Source organism: Dendroctonus ponderosae, unplaced genomic scaffold (genome assembly GCF_020466585.1).
Source record: "Dendroctonus ponderosae isolate FM_Combo_2020 unplaced genomic scaffold, Dpon_F_20191213v2 Dpon_F_20191213_5, whole genome shotgun sequence".
Taxonomy (NCBI): domain Eukaryota; kingdom Metazoa; phylum Arthropoda; class Insecta; order Coleoptera; family Curculionidae; genus Dendroctonus; species Dendroctonus ponderosae.
Genome location: NW_026018715.1, coordinates 8868210 through 8880903, shown reverse-complemented (window position 1 = coordinate 8880903; position 12694 = coordinate 8868210). Strand labels below are relative to the sequence as shown.

At 33.5% G+C, this 12694-nt stretch overlaps 1 protein-coding gene across 1 annotated transcript in view; it reads left to right on the top strand.

Moving 5' to 3' along the window:
* Window positions 1-983: 983 nt before the first annotated feature.
* The window catches only part of LOC109533609 (octopamine receptor Oamb), a 75640-nt gene continuing 63929 nt past the window's right edge, over window positions 984-12694 (top strand). Inside the window, exon 1 of the mRNA XM_019898966.2 lies at window positions 984-1147. The gene's annotated coding sequence lies outside the window, so the exon portion shown is untranslated. The remainder of the gene's footprint in view (window positions 1148-12694) is intronic.

Genomic DNA, 12694 nt, shown 5'->3' with positions numbered 1-12694 from the left:
TGCTGAATTTTGCATTGTGTCTGGTGGCATTTGACCAGATTAGGCTAAATTGTTGCGGCAAAGTTAAAATATCCTGCATTCAAGTTTCTGTTCTCGAGTTCAAAGGTCAGTCAGCGAATGTTACATGCTCGTAGCTGGACCATCTGTCGACTGTTTTTGCCTTCGCGCTTAGTAGGAAGCCGGAAAAGTTTCCGACTTGTGATTTATTTCACTTCCTTTTGAAACTTTGCGTATCTTGGGGGACTTTTTTAGTCACTGATTGATAGTTTTTTTTATTAATTTAGCTGGTGTTGGAAAAGTCTGTAGCTGCTATTAATATATTGAGCCTATTTGAGCTGTTTTTTTTAAGTTGGTTCTTAAATACATATTTTGTTTCCTTCATCTGCATTTTGAAAGTTTTGTTGTTTTCAAAAAGGCTGCACTTTATTATGGGGTTCACACTTTTCAGTTCCCAATAAGTACGTAACCAGTCATCTGAATAAGTAGAATGGTTTAAATTCAGCACTATTACAACATTTTCAGGAAAAATCCAATAAAACTCCAAATAAAACACTTTTCTCGTGAATAATGCATCTTTTTCTCTATATTTTACATAAGATTTGAGAATTTACAACCACTTTAGCGGTATCGTGCTGTAGCAATAAGGCAAGTTCGCGAATAAATTCAGGTCGACCGATAACATATTGCTCTTCTATCTTCTAGCTTAAAATACGGTTTACTTGAAATTTAAGTTTATAAGTCACGACCGACAAAACTCCCGAAGGCTAAAAGTTCTAGTGAAAAACTCGACAGTGCATGTCCGCCAGTTTTTTCTGCTTTTAACGTTAACTGTTTGCAAAATTTAAAATTCCGGTTTATGTACCTACGAGCATAATTATTACGTTGCATGTTTGTACGGGAAGCTCGCTTCCAATACCTAAGAAACCGTTTAGCAGCCTAAGAATTCGTGGATCTTACCGATAGCCCATTTTCAATTAAATTTTAAGAACAGTTTTGTATGTCTTCACTTTTGATGTCTGCAGTGTTGTTTGGATCGATTGCATTTTATATGTATTTGCGTGGTTTGCGATTACAACAATACAAAGTTCACTATTTCAGCCCGTTAATATTAAATCATTGAGTAACATTACTATGTGTTGATCTGTTGGTAAGTCTTAATTATAATTAATAATTAGTGCACATTATAAGATAATTTAAAGATTCGCTTTCGTCGTGTTTTGAGAAGGTTTTTCAGTTTTGCATCAGTGCATGATATTTAGGTAAGACTGCAAGAGTTTTCGCATATTTTAAAGTGAACTGTTTACTTCGAAAGTATCTACAAGTATGAAAAGCATTTGCGTAATTCTCCTTTACTTGTCTACTATTCATAGCTGCTGTAAGCAAACCACTTGTTTTCGTATTCAATTTGTGAACAGTGAAATTCATTCGCGTATAATTTGCTTTTAGCAATTACAAGAGCATGATAGGATTATCCATCCCAGAAAACTGGCTTGACTGATTGGCACTTACGAGGTTCAACAGTGTCGCGAAATTAATATCATCTGAAGTGTAGCTTTAAGGCAGTCGAGGAGAGTACGTGTTTTACACTAAAGAAACTACCCAAAAGGAGTCGAGTTTTCGCATGACACTGATGTATTTAGAGCACACGTGCGAGGAATCTTATGCAGTTTCATGCGAACTGTGAAAAATTGCTGGAGACTTCATGCAACTAATTTTCCTTTTGTGAATCGTTACGAAGAAAGAAACTGCCAAATTGCCGTTTTAAATTTGCATTGAGAGTTGCTTTGTTTTCACTGTATTTAAAATTGTTCCTCGTGTTTATAACATTAGCAGCATGAAACACCCGAAGCTATAGAATTTTACACAGATCGATGTGAAAAGACGCATTTAGTCAGAGAAATCAATTTTTGAATAATTGATCAGCTAACATTACTGAATAAATCAAAGTCAATAACGTTAGTATCAAAATGCTGTTTTATGCTATTGACTTGTGATTGATTGAACTAAGTGAGAATAATTTTTTTAATAAAAAGTTTCAGTTGTGAAAATGCTCTATTTAACTATTTTTACGCAGTCTATTTCATTACACGCTCTTATTAATTAAATTCATCACTTAAATTTTCAATTTTTTTAGTTTGTTATAGTATTTGGCCAAAAGAGGAACGGGCTGAATTGTTAAATAAAATTGCTTAAAAATTGATCAAAAGATGCAAAAAGCTGTTTTATCAAAATATACTTATTACATTTTATGGAGGCTGCCAGACTCTATTTTTTAATATAACGAATGCCCGAATAAGTGAACTACAAGAGTTGAAAGTCTCCGGATTTCTACCATTAGTTGGAACTTTTATGTGGTACTTATTCTCCAAAATAAATCCAAATTTGCTGTTGGTCAATAAGCTTAACATATAAAAAATAATCGTCGAACTTTAGAATATTGATTGCGACCCAAATAACGACTCTATACCGAAAATAAACAATTTACCATAATATGAGTCTTGATCTTTACCGTAATATGATTATCGTGAATTTTCATCAATTATTTCATTGAACATTTTGTATGTCAAGTCCAATATAAAATTATCGAGCATTTGCTTTGCTTGGTTGCTTTAAATTCCGTGAGTTGATTCGATCGATTTTTTTTGCAAATATTTGGTCCTGGCTGCGGCGCAAAACAATATAAAACAATTAACTTGAAATTAACGTTCATTTTAACTTACGTTCATTTACAAACTTCCTCATTTTGGCTAAGATTCACGTCGAAGTTTCGGGCGTTGAGATTCAGAGAACTTGTCGATTTTGAACACAAACGACGTTGTTTTTTTAATTAATTTTTATAGGATTTTCAATGCAAATTCCCATTTGTGTGTGTCTTATTTTCCATAAGTAAACTTATGGCTAATGTAGTTTTTTAAACATGCGCTAGTCCCATTGAAACAACTTTCTCCAGAAGATTCGTATACTTAAACCCTGCCTTGTGATAAGTTGCAGATTACAATCTTGCGTTCACACTGTCTAAAGCTTCCATTGTTTGAAAAAGTTAACGCAAATCCCATTGACTTGGGCATGAATAATGAACAGGTTTTATGAATGATGGCTCACACGTTTTCAATTTCACCACCAATAAGCCAAGGAAATGAGAAATTTAAGATCAGAAATCTGTCTTCACTAATATTAGATGGGATTTATGAAGACTGGTAATATTTCATAGGAGAGGTGGCTCTTAAATTACTTAGATCTTCATTTTATACAAACAAATTGCTGTGCCATATCAAAGTTGGTAACGCTTTGTTTGCGGTGTGTCTACAACTACGTGACTTGTTTTAAATCAGCTACATAACAAGATTTAGTTCCAGGATGACGTTTTAATCTACTCGTCGTAATTTTGCGTTAGCACGTTGCGACCGGGCACGATGGAAAACAATTCTGTTTAGTAATCACATAAAAAAATCTGCTATTGAATAAACTTTTAAGTGAATAAATTAGGTATTTGATTCAATAATAGCTTTAATAAACCAGCCAGAGCCCAGAATGCTTAGAGCAAGTTTTAAAGTCCTTCTGGAGTTTCCAGCAGCTATTTTTATGTCAACATCATGGCAAGTCTAATGAAACCTAGAATGTTCCACTTTAAAACTCCACGGTCAAGGAGCAACTCAACCTTGCAGGCACGGATAAGTTGCAACTTTAGGTCGGGACAAGAATACAAAGTGCTAAGTAATTCGATATTGTTAGAGTTAAAAAATCATTGAAGATAATTATTTGTGATTTTTTCAGTCCTTGACAAATTAGGTTCTTCACAAATTAAGCTTTCATCGATTTTTTGAACTTAAACTACTGAAACGCTCATGATTTTGTGTGTATGAATTATTAATAGAAAGATGATTTCGGGTTTAATCAAGCGCATTTACGGATCATCAGTTTCCAGTCTGTTTTCCTCCTTCCTACATCAGAAACTTCCAATTTGGACTTTGATAGTTTTAATGGCCCTATGTAACAGTAAATAAAGTTTTAAAAAATTAATAGGTTAAAACATTGAGATTTATTTAATTAAAATATTATTCATAGCCAAAGAAGCATTTAATTCTTTTCTATTAAAATTTTAACGATTAGCATTAGCAATTTATCTGTTATACACACAGTCCAGTTCAATCGCTTTTCAAGCGAGATCAAGATATTATTGTATATAGCAAGCTAGTATTGAAGATAAAACTTGGCGAAAATAGTTTTTGTGATATCTTGTAGAGTGAAGGATCAACTTTGTCCAATTCTGAATGACAAAAGAAAATTTGATGTTAGTGTATCCAAGAAGTTCACAAATTGAAAATATTAATTAGGTTGTTTCTGCGTTGTTGCTCCATTTTCTTGTCTTCGTTCGGGTTAATATGCATTTTCAGCAGGATGGAGCTTTTGCCCACCACTGCAAATGTCTTGATAGATCCACTACTAAATATACTTTTTTAGTAGCAGAGAATTGGAATGGTCAGATCACGGAGCCTCCGCGATTGCCTGACTTTAACCTACTTAATTCCTTTTTATGGCGTTATTTAAAGGTAAAGGTTTGCAAAGTAATAGAGCATTGCGCGTAGTGCAAATATAAACCAGATTGATAATAGAAAAATACTTACGGCAGCTCCAAAGTGGAAAAAAGCGCTAAAAAAGTATCGATCAGAGAGATGTTTTTTTGAGAACACTCGTTTTTTTTTTGTTTTTTGGATTGTTATTGCTGGAATAAAAAATATTTGTTTTAACTCGATCGTTTTTAGTTAATAACGCCAATAATTTTAAGTCCAGAAAAACCCGTTTTATATTTAAATATAAGTTTGAAATTGCGAAATATATTTCAATTCGCCAAAATACAATACAATTCGCCAACATTTTCGCCCTTAATTGAGAAAAGCCTACCTGTTTATACGTCGTTTAAACTATAGCGCAAAGTTGCGTATATTAATATTGAAAGTTTTGATTATGTGCTATTATCTTTAATACTTCACCGATAAATTTGAAAGTTTATCTGATGTTTCAAGAGTCTCTTAGCGTAAGTTATTCTATGGAAAATCATAAACTCCGAATAAAATCTCGAAGAGGTTGTGGAATTTTGCAGTTTAATGTGGGTATAATTTTCAAATATTTTGCCCAATCCAGTAGATAAACGGATTTACTAATTAATTTTCTTCCATGTTCCTACAAGAATTTGGTTCACTTGTCTCTAAACTCTCTCCTATCCGAACGACACAACATTTTTCGTTTAAGGGCCTTATAATAAGCTGTTAGAGCTCTCAAATTGCTATTCAGTTTTACGTTTACTGTATATGAATCTTTCGGTAATTTTATACTTCAATCTTGCAATTTTCTGGATAATGTGCACCAACGATCATTGAGCAGTGAAAGTTCAAAAGGCTAAAGTTTCTCTGGGTTTAATAAGGTCATTTTCCAGTTCGAATCTCAATCATATTTTACGATTGAAGAGTCTAACAAAAAATATTTCACGTTATGCACACATAGATTTTAAATATAATAGCTTAAATTATACATACCCTCTATTCATTTAATATTTTATGGACAATGAAAATATGCCCAGTAAAAAATTCTAAAGATGATTGACGATGTGCATATCCAGATAAATCTAAAACCAATGTTTTATCTGAACTATGAGAATGGATTTTAATTAATATTGGGATTAACTCGAATTTTATTGTCTATTATAGAACAGAACAAATCATTGGAAACCTCGCAAATCCAATAATAAAATCGGCGCTATTCAGCGATATTCCTATTAGAATGTAATTTGTGACATGCCTATTTACGTGCTTTAGTATTCAATGATAGCAGCCGCCAAGAGCTTCATTAGCTTCATTGGATTCAGAATCGCATATAGGCACAGGGTAATTTCCAAAATTAGGATATGAGTTGGCTTAAAGTGGCTGACTGCATAGGAAATTATTCGCGTAGCAAATCGATATTAGATTTTAGTTGCACTTAATTAAATGCTATGGTTTCAGATTGGTATTTGAATCACCGTTAATAATTCCGCTCTAAATTGAACCAAATTTACTGTTGAATCGTAATTTGGTATTTTATTTAAATGACTTTGTGGTTGTTAGCAGTAAACAATTGATTTACGTTGAACGCTTGAATACTAACAACTTATGTGCCTTCACATGTTGTTGAATCCAATTTGCTTTAGAGCTCTAGCTCTATAGCTCAGCTATTGAAATGCTCTATTGTTGCTTCAGTGCACTTCTACTGAATTAGATTGGATGCATTTTCTCTACGCTCATGACATTATTTTCTAATCTAAATCTGCTTATTTTCCAACCGTATTTTGAGATACACGCTTATTTGCTGCACTTGCAGTTTTTTTTTGTTGTTTCTTTCTAGTTCCTTATTTATCTAATGTGTTCTCCTTCTATTAAAGAGCATTGAGCTGAGCAATACTAAATAGGTGCAATAAAAGGGTCCTTATTCAGATAATGGAATAAATCATACCCTGTTTAGCTCATCAACGGTCTTTTTGGAGCAGCGACGTCGTTCCTATTTAAGCTCCAATTGTCGCAAACTTTCATAAATTAATTATACGTTCCATGTGCAAATAACATTGCAAGTTTAATTCAAGTTGCCGGTAAATATTGGCTGAAGTTGAAGTGCAGTTTTCTCTACTTACAAACTGAAAACGATGGATTCCAATATGCAGAAGTTTTACTCCCTTATTTAAAGAGCCTGCAGATGCTGTTCTTTGCCCAACTTGGATTTTCCTTTGAGGTTGTTCAATCAATGGCCAACCTAATCAGAGCACTTTGTGAAGATCGTGTTTAATTAATTTTAATTGATGGTTTGTTAATGGGGTTGTAGAAGTTTTGCTTGATTTCTATCGATTTATTTAATTTGTCTTTCTACTACTTAGTGCATGCATTGGTCTAATGGGAATTTATATTTGTTTCTAGATCTTTTCTTAACTTAGATTATGTAATTAAAAGCAAATTTAAGAATGACAAATGTTTTGCAGTTTTAATAAAATTAATTAAAACCATTTTTTATTTAATTTGCATAATTCTACAAAAAATAGCAACATAACTCATAAATGCCAGTGGAAATGGATATATGGGATATTTTAGTCTTAAATAAACCAGATTTCGTCGGCTTTAAATCTAACATAGCCAAAATGCGTCATAGTATTGATAATTTCAAATTAAAAGTATATAGTTTTTTTTTCTTCTTATTTCTGGAAAAAATGTCTAGGAAAAACTGGGGTATTTTGGGTCAAGAGTTTTTGAGAGGTTCTCAATTCTAATTCATGTTGCAAACATTTACAGATTTGTGTGTCTTAATTAGTTTCATATTGATAAAACTGTGTGAAAAAAGACAAAAATTGTCCTAAATCAGTGATGAACTTGCATTGACCAGAAATGGTGAACAGCATTTTCTACAAGCAACCAATTTTTTTGGAAGAATTGCTTGAACATGCTTCTCCTGATAGAGCTTTTTTAGTGGTTGACAAATAATAACCCAGTTCCCGATCCAATAGAGTATACAATAGTCTATTATTCAATGAAGTTCAATGTCTAGGAAATGACCCACTTTATTCTGCATCGTCAGAACTTGGCAACTGATTTGATTAATCATTATCTCGTTTTATCTACACAGTTTGAGTGACGAATCTTCTAATTGATCTTGCAAAGGCTATTTCCGCTTGAAACCAAATTAATCGGCCTGGAAGGAATATTGGACGATTCGCTTTAGCACTTTGGCGCCGATTTCCAATGCAAGCGTCGCAAGTCGGTTTTCGTCTGAAAATTTATGTTCCAATTAAGCTGGCCTTAGCGTTGCCGAGACATTTTCTACGGTTTTACGACGTACGTTTACATGAACCGATTTGCTAGTGCCCATGTTATGAGTTTTGTTCGGAAATAAGGTACGAATTGATTTATGATTACGAGCGAACCTGCCTTGGATGTGGAAAATTACACATTCCCACTCAGCAAATAATCGTTAAAGGAACAACCGAGTTGCTTCTAAAGATATTCTTCCCACAGGCCCGACCAAATGACTGTTGAAACATTAAAGCCCCTCAGTTTCAATTGGCGTTTTCAATTTTTTTACCATTTCTGAGAGCGTAATCATTACTTAGAATCAATTTATTAAGCACAAAGAATTGCCGGGGTTAAATAAAGGCAATTTCTAATAAGCCCTAAACACACACCGAGCTCGGTAAATGAAACGAACCGAATTAATTCAAAGGAAAAATTAAACACTGTGGCTTCTTTAACGAAGCCAATCACCTCACTAACGTATTTTGAACTACAGCCATTTAGAAGCAGTATAATCCACTTAATAACGTAAATGCGTGCTTGTTGCTGTTTCAGCTTTCAATTTAATATTCCCTTAAGAATTTTGAGGTGTTGTACCAGATAAATGTAACAAATGTTTACTAATAAAAAAATATAACAAAGTGTGTGTCATACAGTTTTAAATTATGAATATATTGTTCTTTAGTCGTTTTCGACACAGTTAATGGGTTAAAACTTTCGCTAACTATCAATTTTAATTTTCTATGTTGAACAAAACTATCAAAAATAATGAAGGAAATAGTTAATTAACCACCAATTAAAATATGAAAAACGTGTGTCATACTGTTCAAGATTATGAAAAATTTTCAATCAACTTGCAACGATATTTTTTGAATTCAATTGCAAATATCATCTATTAATATCCGAAGCAATTTCACAATATTTCCTTTTGAGATGCTGTCGGCAATTTCCGAATATTTCTATACTGTCAGCGTGAGATCATCTAAGGCAAAAGCTACAGGGATTTACTGATTGGAAGCGTTATTCCACATCGGCAATATATTCGAAGCTTTACTCATCCCAAGTGTTTGCCTAACAATAAAAGAACCCATTTTTATGCAGTACCGTTATCTGGTTGTCCAATAAAGGAAGCTATAAAATTTTTAGAGCTAGATATTGACTGTGTGTAGATGTATATTGTGGAAGTATCCCTCGCCTTTTGAAGTAAGTTGGGATTTACGGACACTCAATAGGTTTTAACAGGTTTGCCAGTATTAAGTCAACTACTTTATCAATTTCGCAAGTAATTGCTATCAGAAAAATGCTTTCTTTAGCCGAAAATTCAAGTTATAATCATTTGTTGGCTAGCAGCAAGCGCTAAAGATGCAAAAACTTAACTCGAAAGTTTGAATTATTTCAAGCAAATTTATGGCCAAGGAAAAATATTATTATAGTCCTGATAAAGTGCTTTGCAGAGTTTTCCATGCATTTCAGTGTGGTAACTTTTAGTACGCCCATTTCGAACAATGCAATATAAATCAATTAACAGTGCTTGCAAAAACTTCATAACGGCTAGTGTTGTAATTCAATTATGCTATTATGCTAAACACATTCACAACTCTCCGGGTGGCCGTAACATTTTTAAAAGGCTCTTGGGTTTTTACGGCCGCTTAAATAATTTAAAAGTTGGAAACTTGGCAGGAGCTTTCTCTGATATATTGTGTCAACCCTCTGCCCGGTTCAGAATGGCAAGATAAGGCTTTGGGCGCCGAGAAACGGCATGCGGGACTTGAATCTGTTTTCTACAATTTATTAATCAGCTAATGCCTCTTTAACGGTGTGTAGAGTATTCCTGAATCCATTCCCAACTGACTGTTTCAATCAGCACTAAACACAAAAGCTATTATGTAAAATCTATGAATATTTCCTATTTCATTTGCATATATTTTTGTCTTGGAAACCCATTTTTCAATACTCGGCTTTAAATTTCAACTATCTAGCAATTTAAATTGCAAAACTTTTGGAATTAAAATCTAAGGTGAATGGATATTTTAGGGCAAACTTATGTTAATTTAAAACCTCGGTAAATTTTTAAAGATTTTTTCGACGTTGTTTCTTGCTAAATCTACAGAGGAAACGTACTCCTTCTTTTAAGAAAAGATTTATTAAATTTAATTAAATTTAATAAAACGACAAATGCTAGTATATAATGCTTCTTAAAAAAATGACAAAGATTTGGGAATTTTATACTCGAGCATGATTAATAATGCACCATTATCACTCTGATCAGATATTTTCATTTCGGAAGATGAACATCTTAAAGACGGGCATGAATCTGATAATTGCCGACTAACTAGTCGCTCAGAATTAATCTGAGCTTTTATTTTCGTAAGATTTATACCGTATTTTAACGCAAAGCTCCAACCATTTGGCTCAACTATTTCTTAATGGAATTAGAAAAGACAAAAATAGCCGATAGATTAATGGGATATGGACAAGCATAAAAATGTCTGCGGATAATAAAGGCTAATAAAAGGCAGACTTTTGCGCGAATTGGAAAGGAACGATCTTATTTATCATAAATTCGCATCTCTATGTTTCTAGCAAATGTGGGAGAAAACTCAACAAGATTATGTCAAGGACATGATTAAATTACATAATTTTGAAAATTTTTTGTACAGTTTTTGGATTATGCTGCTTCTTCTTTTCCGCAAATTTATGGTTTCTTGTTGGCGCATTAGAGAGAATTACAGGGCGGCATCCAACATTATGCTTTTTACAAAAAGTATTCCAGACAATTTAAAATAAACATGGCAAAAAATGAGATTTATTGTTTACCTTGCATATTCAGCTCAAGAACATATGCAGCAAGGCTCACAGGAAACGTATGTTTTCTTGAGTTGAATCATTTTGCAAAAAACTTACTTTCACTGAACTTTTTTAACGGAAAAAATAGTCCCTTAAAATAAACCATCAATTGAAACCTAATTGAAAACCATGCGATTTATCTGCACAACCACTTAAAAGGATCATGAAGTGCATTCTAGATTAACACATATTTTATTGCGGTTCCAAATCATTCGTACCATTTCGTAAGTAGTCGAAACCTTTGCTGTGAAATAATTTTCTGAAGCTCGGGCCATCCTGTATACTTCTGTTGCCAATATCATCGTGCCATGAAACTATATGTGTTGCCTAAGAGATTCCACTAAGTCTAGCCAGTGCAATAAAAGTTTTTTTTGGGTCGGAAAACACACAAACTGCGAATGGAAATATTCTGGAAACTGATGGAATCTCATTTGAAATGCCCTGATTTCCAGGAAGGCAAAAATTAATGCCAACTCGTGTTTTTTTTCGTACTCAACTAAGACGAACTTTTACAAAGTTTCTTTGCTGTGCGCTCTGCATTTCCTGGGAACGGCTATAAAAGCATTGAACAAAGTTAAATAAAACGGTTCCAATATTCGCAAGTAAGTGGCCAGAACCCCCATTTAGGTATTTTAATATAAACTTTGTTGACTTTGAGTGGCTGAATCCCACAAAATGTGGTCGAAACTTATTTGCTTGAGCTTATGTAACAAGGGAAAGGGCGGAAAATCCATTCTTGAAGCCAATGATGCGAAAGTTTCATCGTCTTGAAAATTATTTCTTCCAGTTATTCTTGCAGAACTTTTTTACACTTACTTGGTGGTTGTGATTTTTTGTCTGAATTTCTTGGAAAACTTTTTAGATTATTGAAAGACTTCCTTTATTCCAACGGAAACTTTGCAGGAGCTCAATTACACGAATCAATTTACAAAGCATTAAAGGTCAACAATACGAAAGCATAAATTAAATGACACACATTTATAATTTTCATTTTTTTTTAAATAATCACGGGCTATTAAAAAAATAATCTCCATTCCTCGCAGCAGGCTTAGAATATAAGGGTGTTGTGTTTGGAAAATTTATCAGCTTCCTAGTAATGGAAAGATAAACAATCTCAATTGTGTGCGCGTTTTCTGAGCTGAACGCCCACGAAATTTAAAAAGCAAAATTGAAAATATATTTGCATTTACATAGTGAAAAAGGACAAATGCGAAACATTACAAAAGCTCCGTACATATTGCTAAAGCGCATCATTGATGCAATAACTTTCGAGGAAAGTTTACATGTTTGGAAACTATCTAGGCCCGTTCTGGCTTTGATAGTCGTTCCGGCTGGTTTATGTTCGTTTTAATGGATTTGAATGGTTTGTGGCAAGCAAATATTGAAGCGCCTGGCTTCTTTAGCTCCATACATTAATCTATTCCGTTATTCCGCTAAGCTAAATTGCCAGCCTATATCTGAAGTACCGTTTGTGAAACTTTCAAATTTCAAGTAATGAAACTGCAACCTGTTTGAATCGAGTTTTCCGATTACCTTCATTGAAGTGGTTCAATATTTAGAAAATATCCAGCACTTGGCGTTGGTGCATTATCTCATGTAAAATTTATTCAGTTGAGAAGTTAACTAATCATTTGAAAGCACATAATTCATATGTATATATGCAAAGTGACATCAAGAGGATATTTTGCAATAGAAATTTCGAGCAGAGTAGCTGTAAATAACTTACACTGGCCATTATATCAGTATGCAGTTGAGACTTTTCAGGGCATGAGGAAGTTTCGATATATTCAGCTGCATGAGTTTCGGAAATATTATTTCCGAAAAAGAAACCGAGACAGGAAAACTGAAAGCCGTAAATAGCATCCGGACATACAAAATCCCAAGTAGGTTAAAGCATTCGAGCGCAACTCTGTTGCTGTGTGTTTTATCTGAAAGTTTTCGTGACCCACAAGTAAATCATTCCAACCGTGTTTTTGTTCTCAATCAAAGCCCGAAGGAGTTTCTTCAACATTTCATTAGTTTGATTTATTTTCAGCCCACGT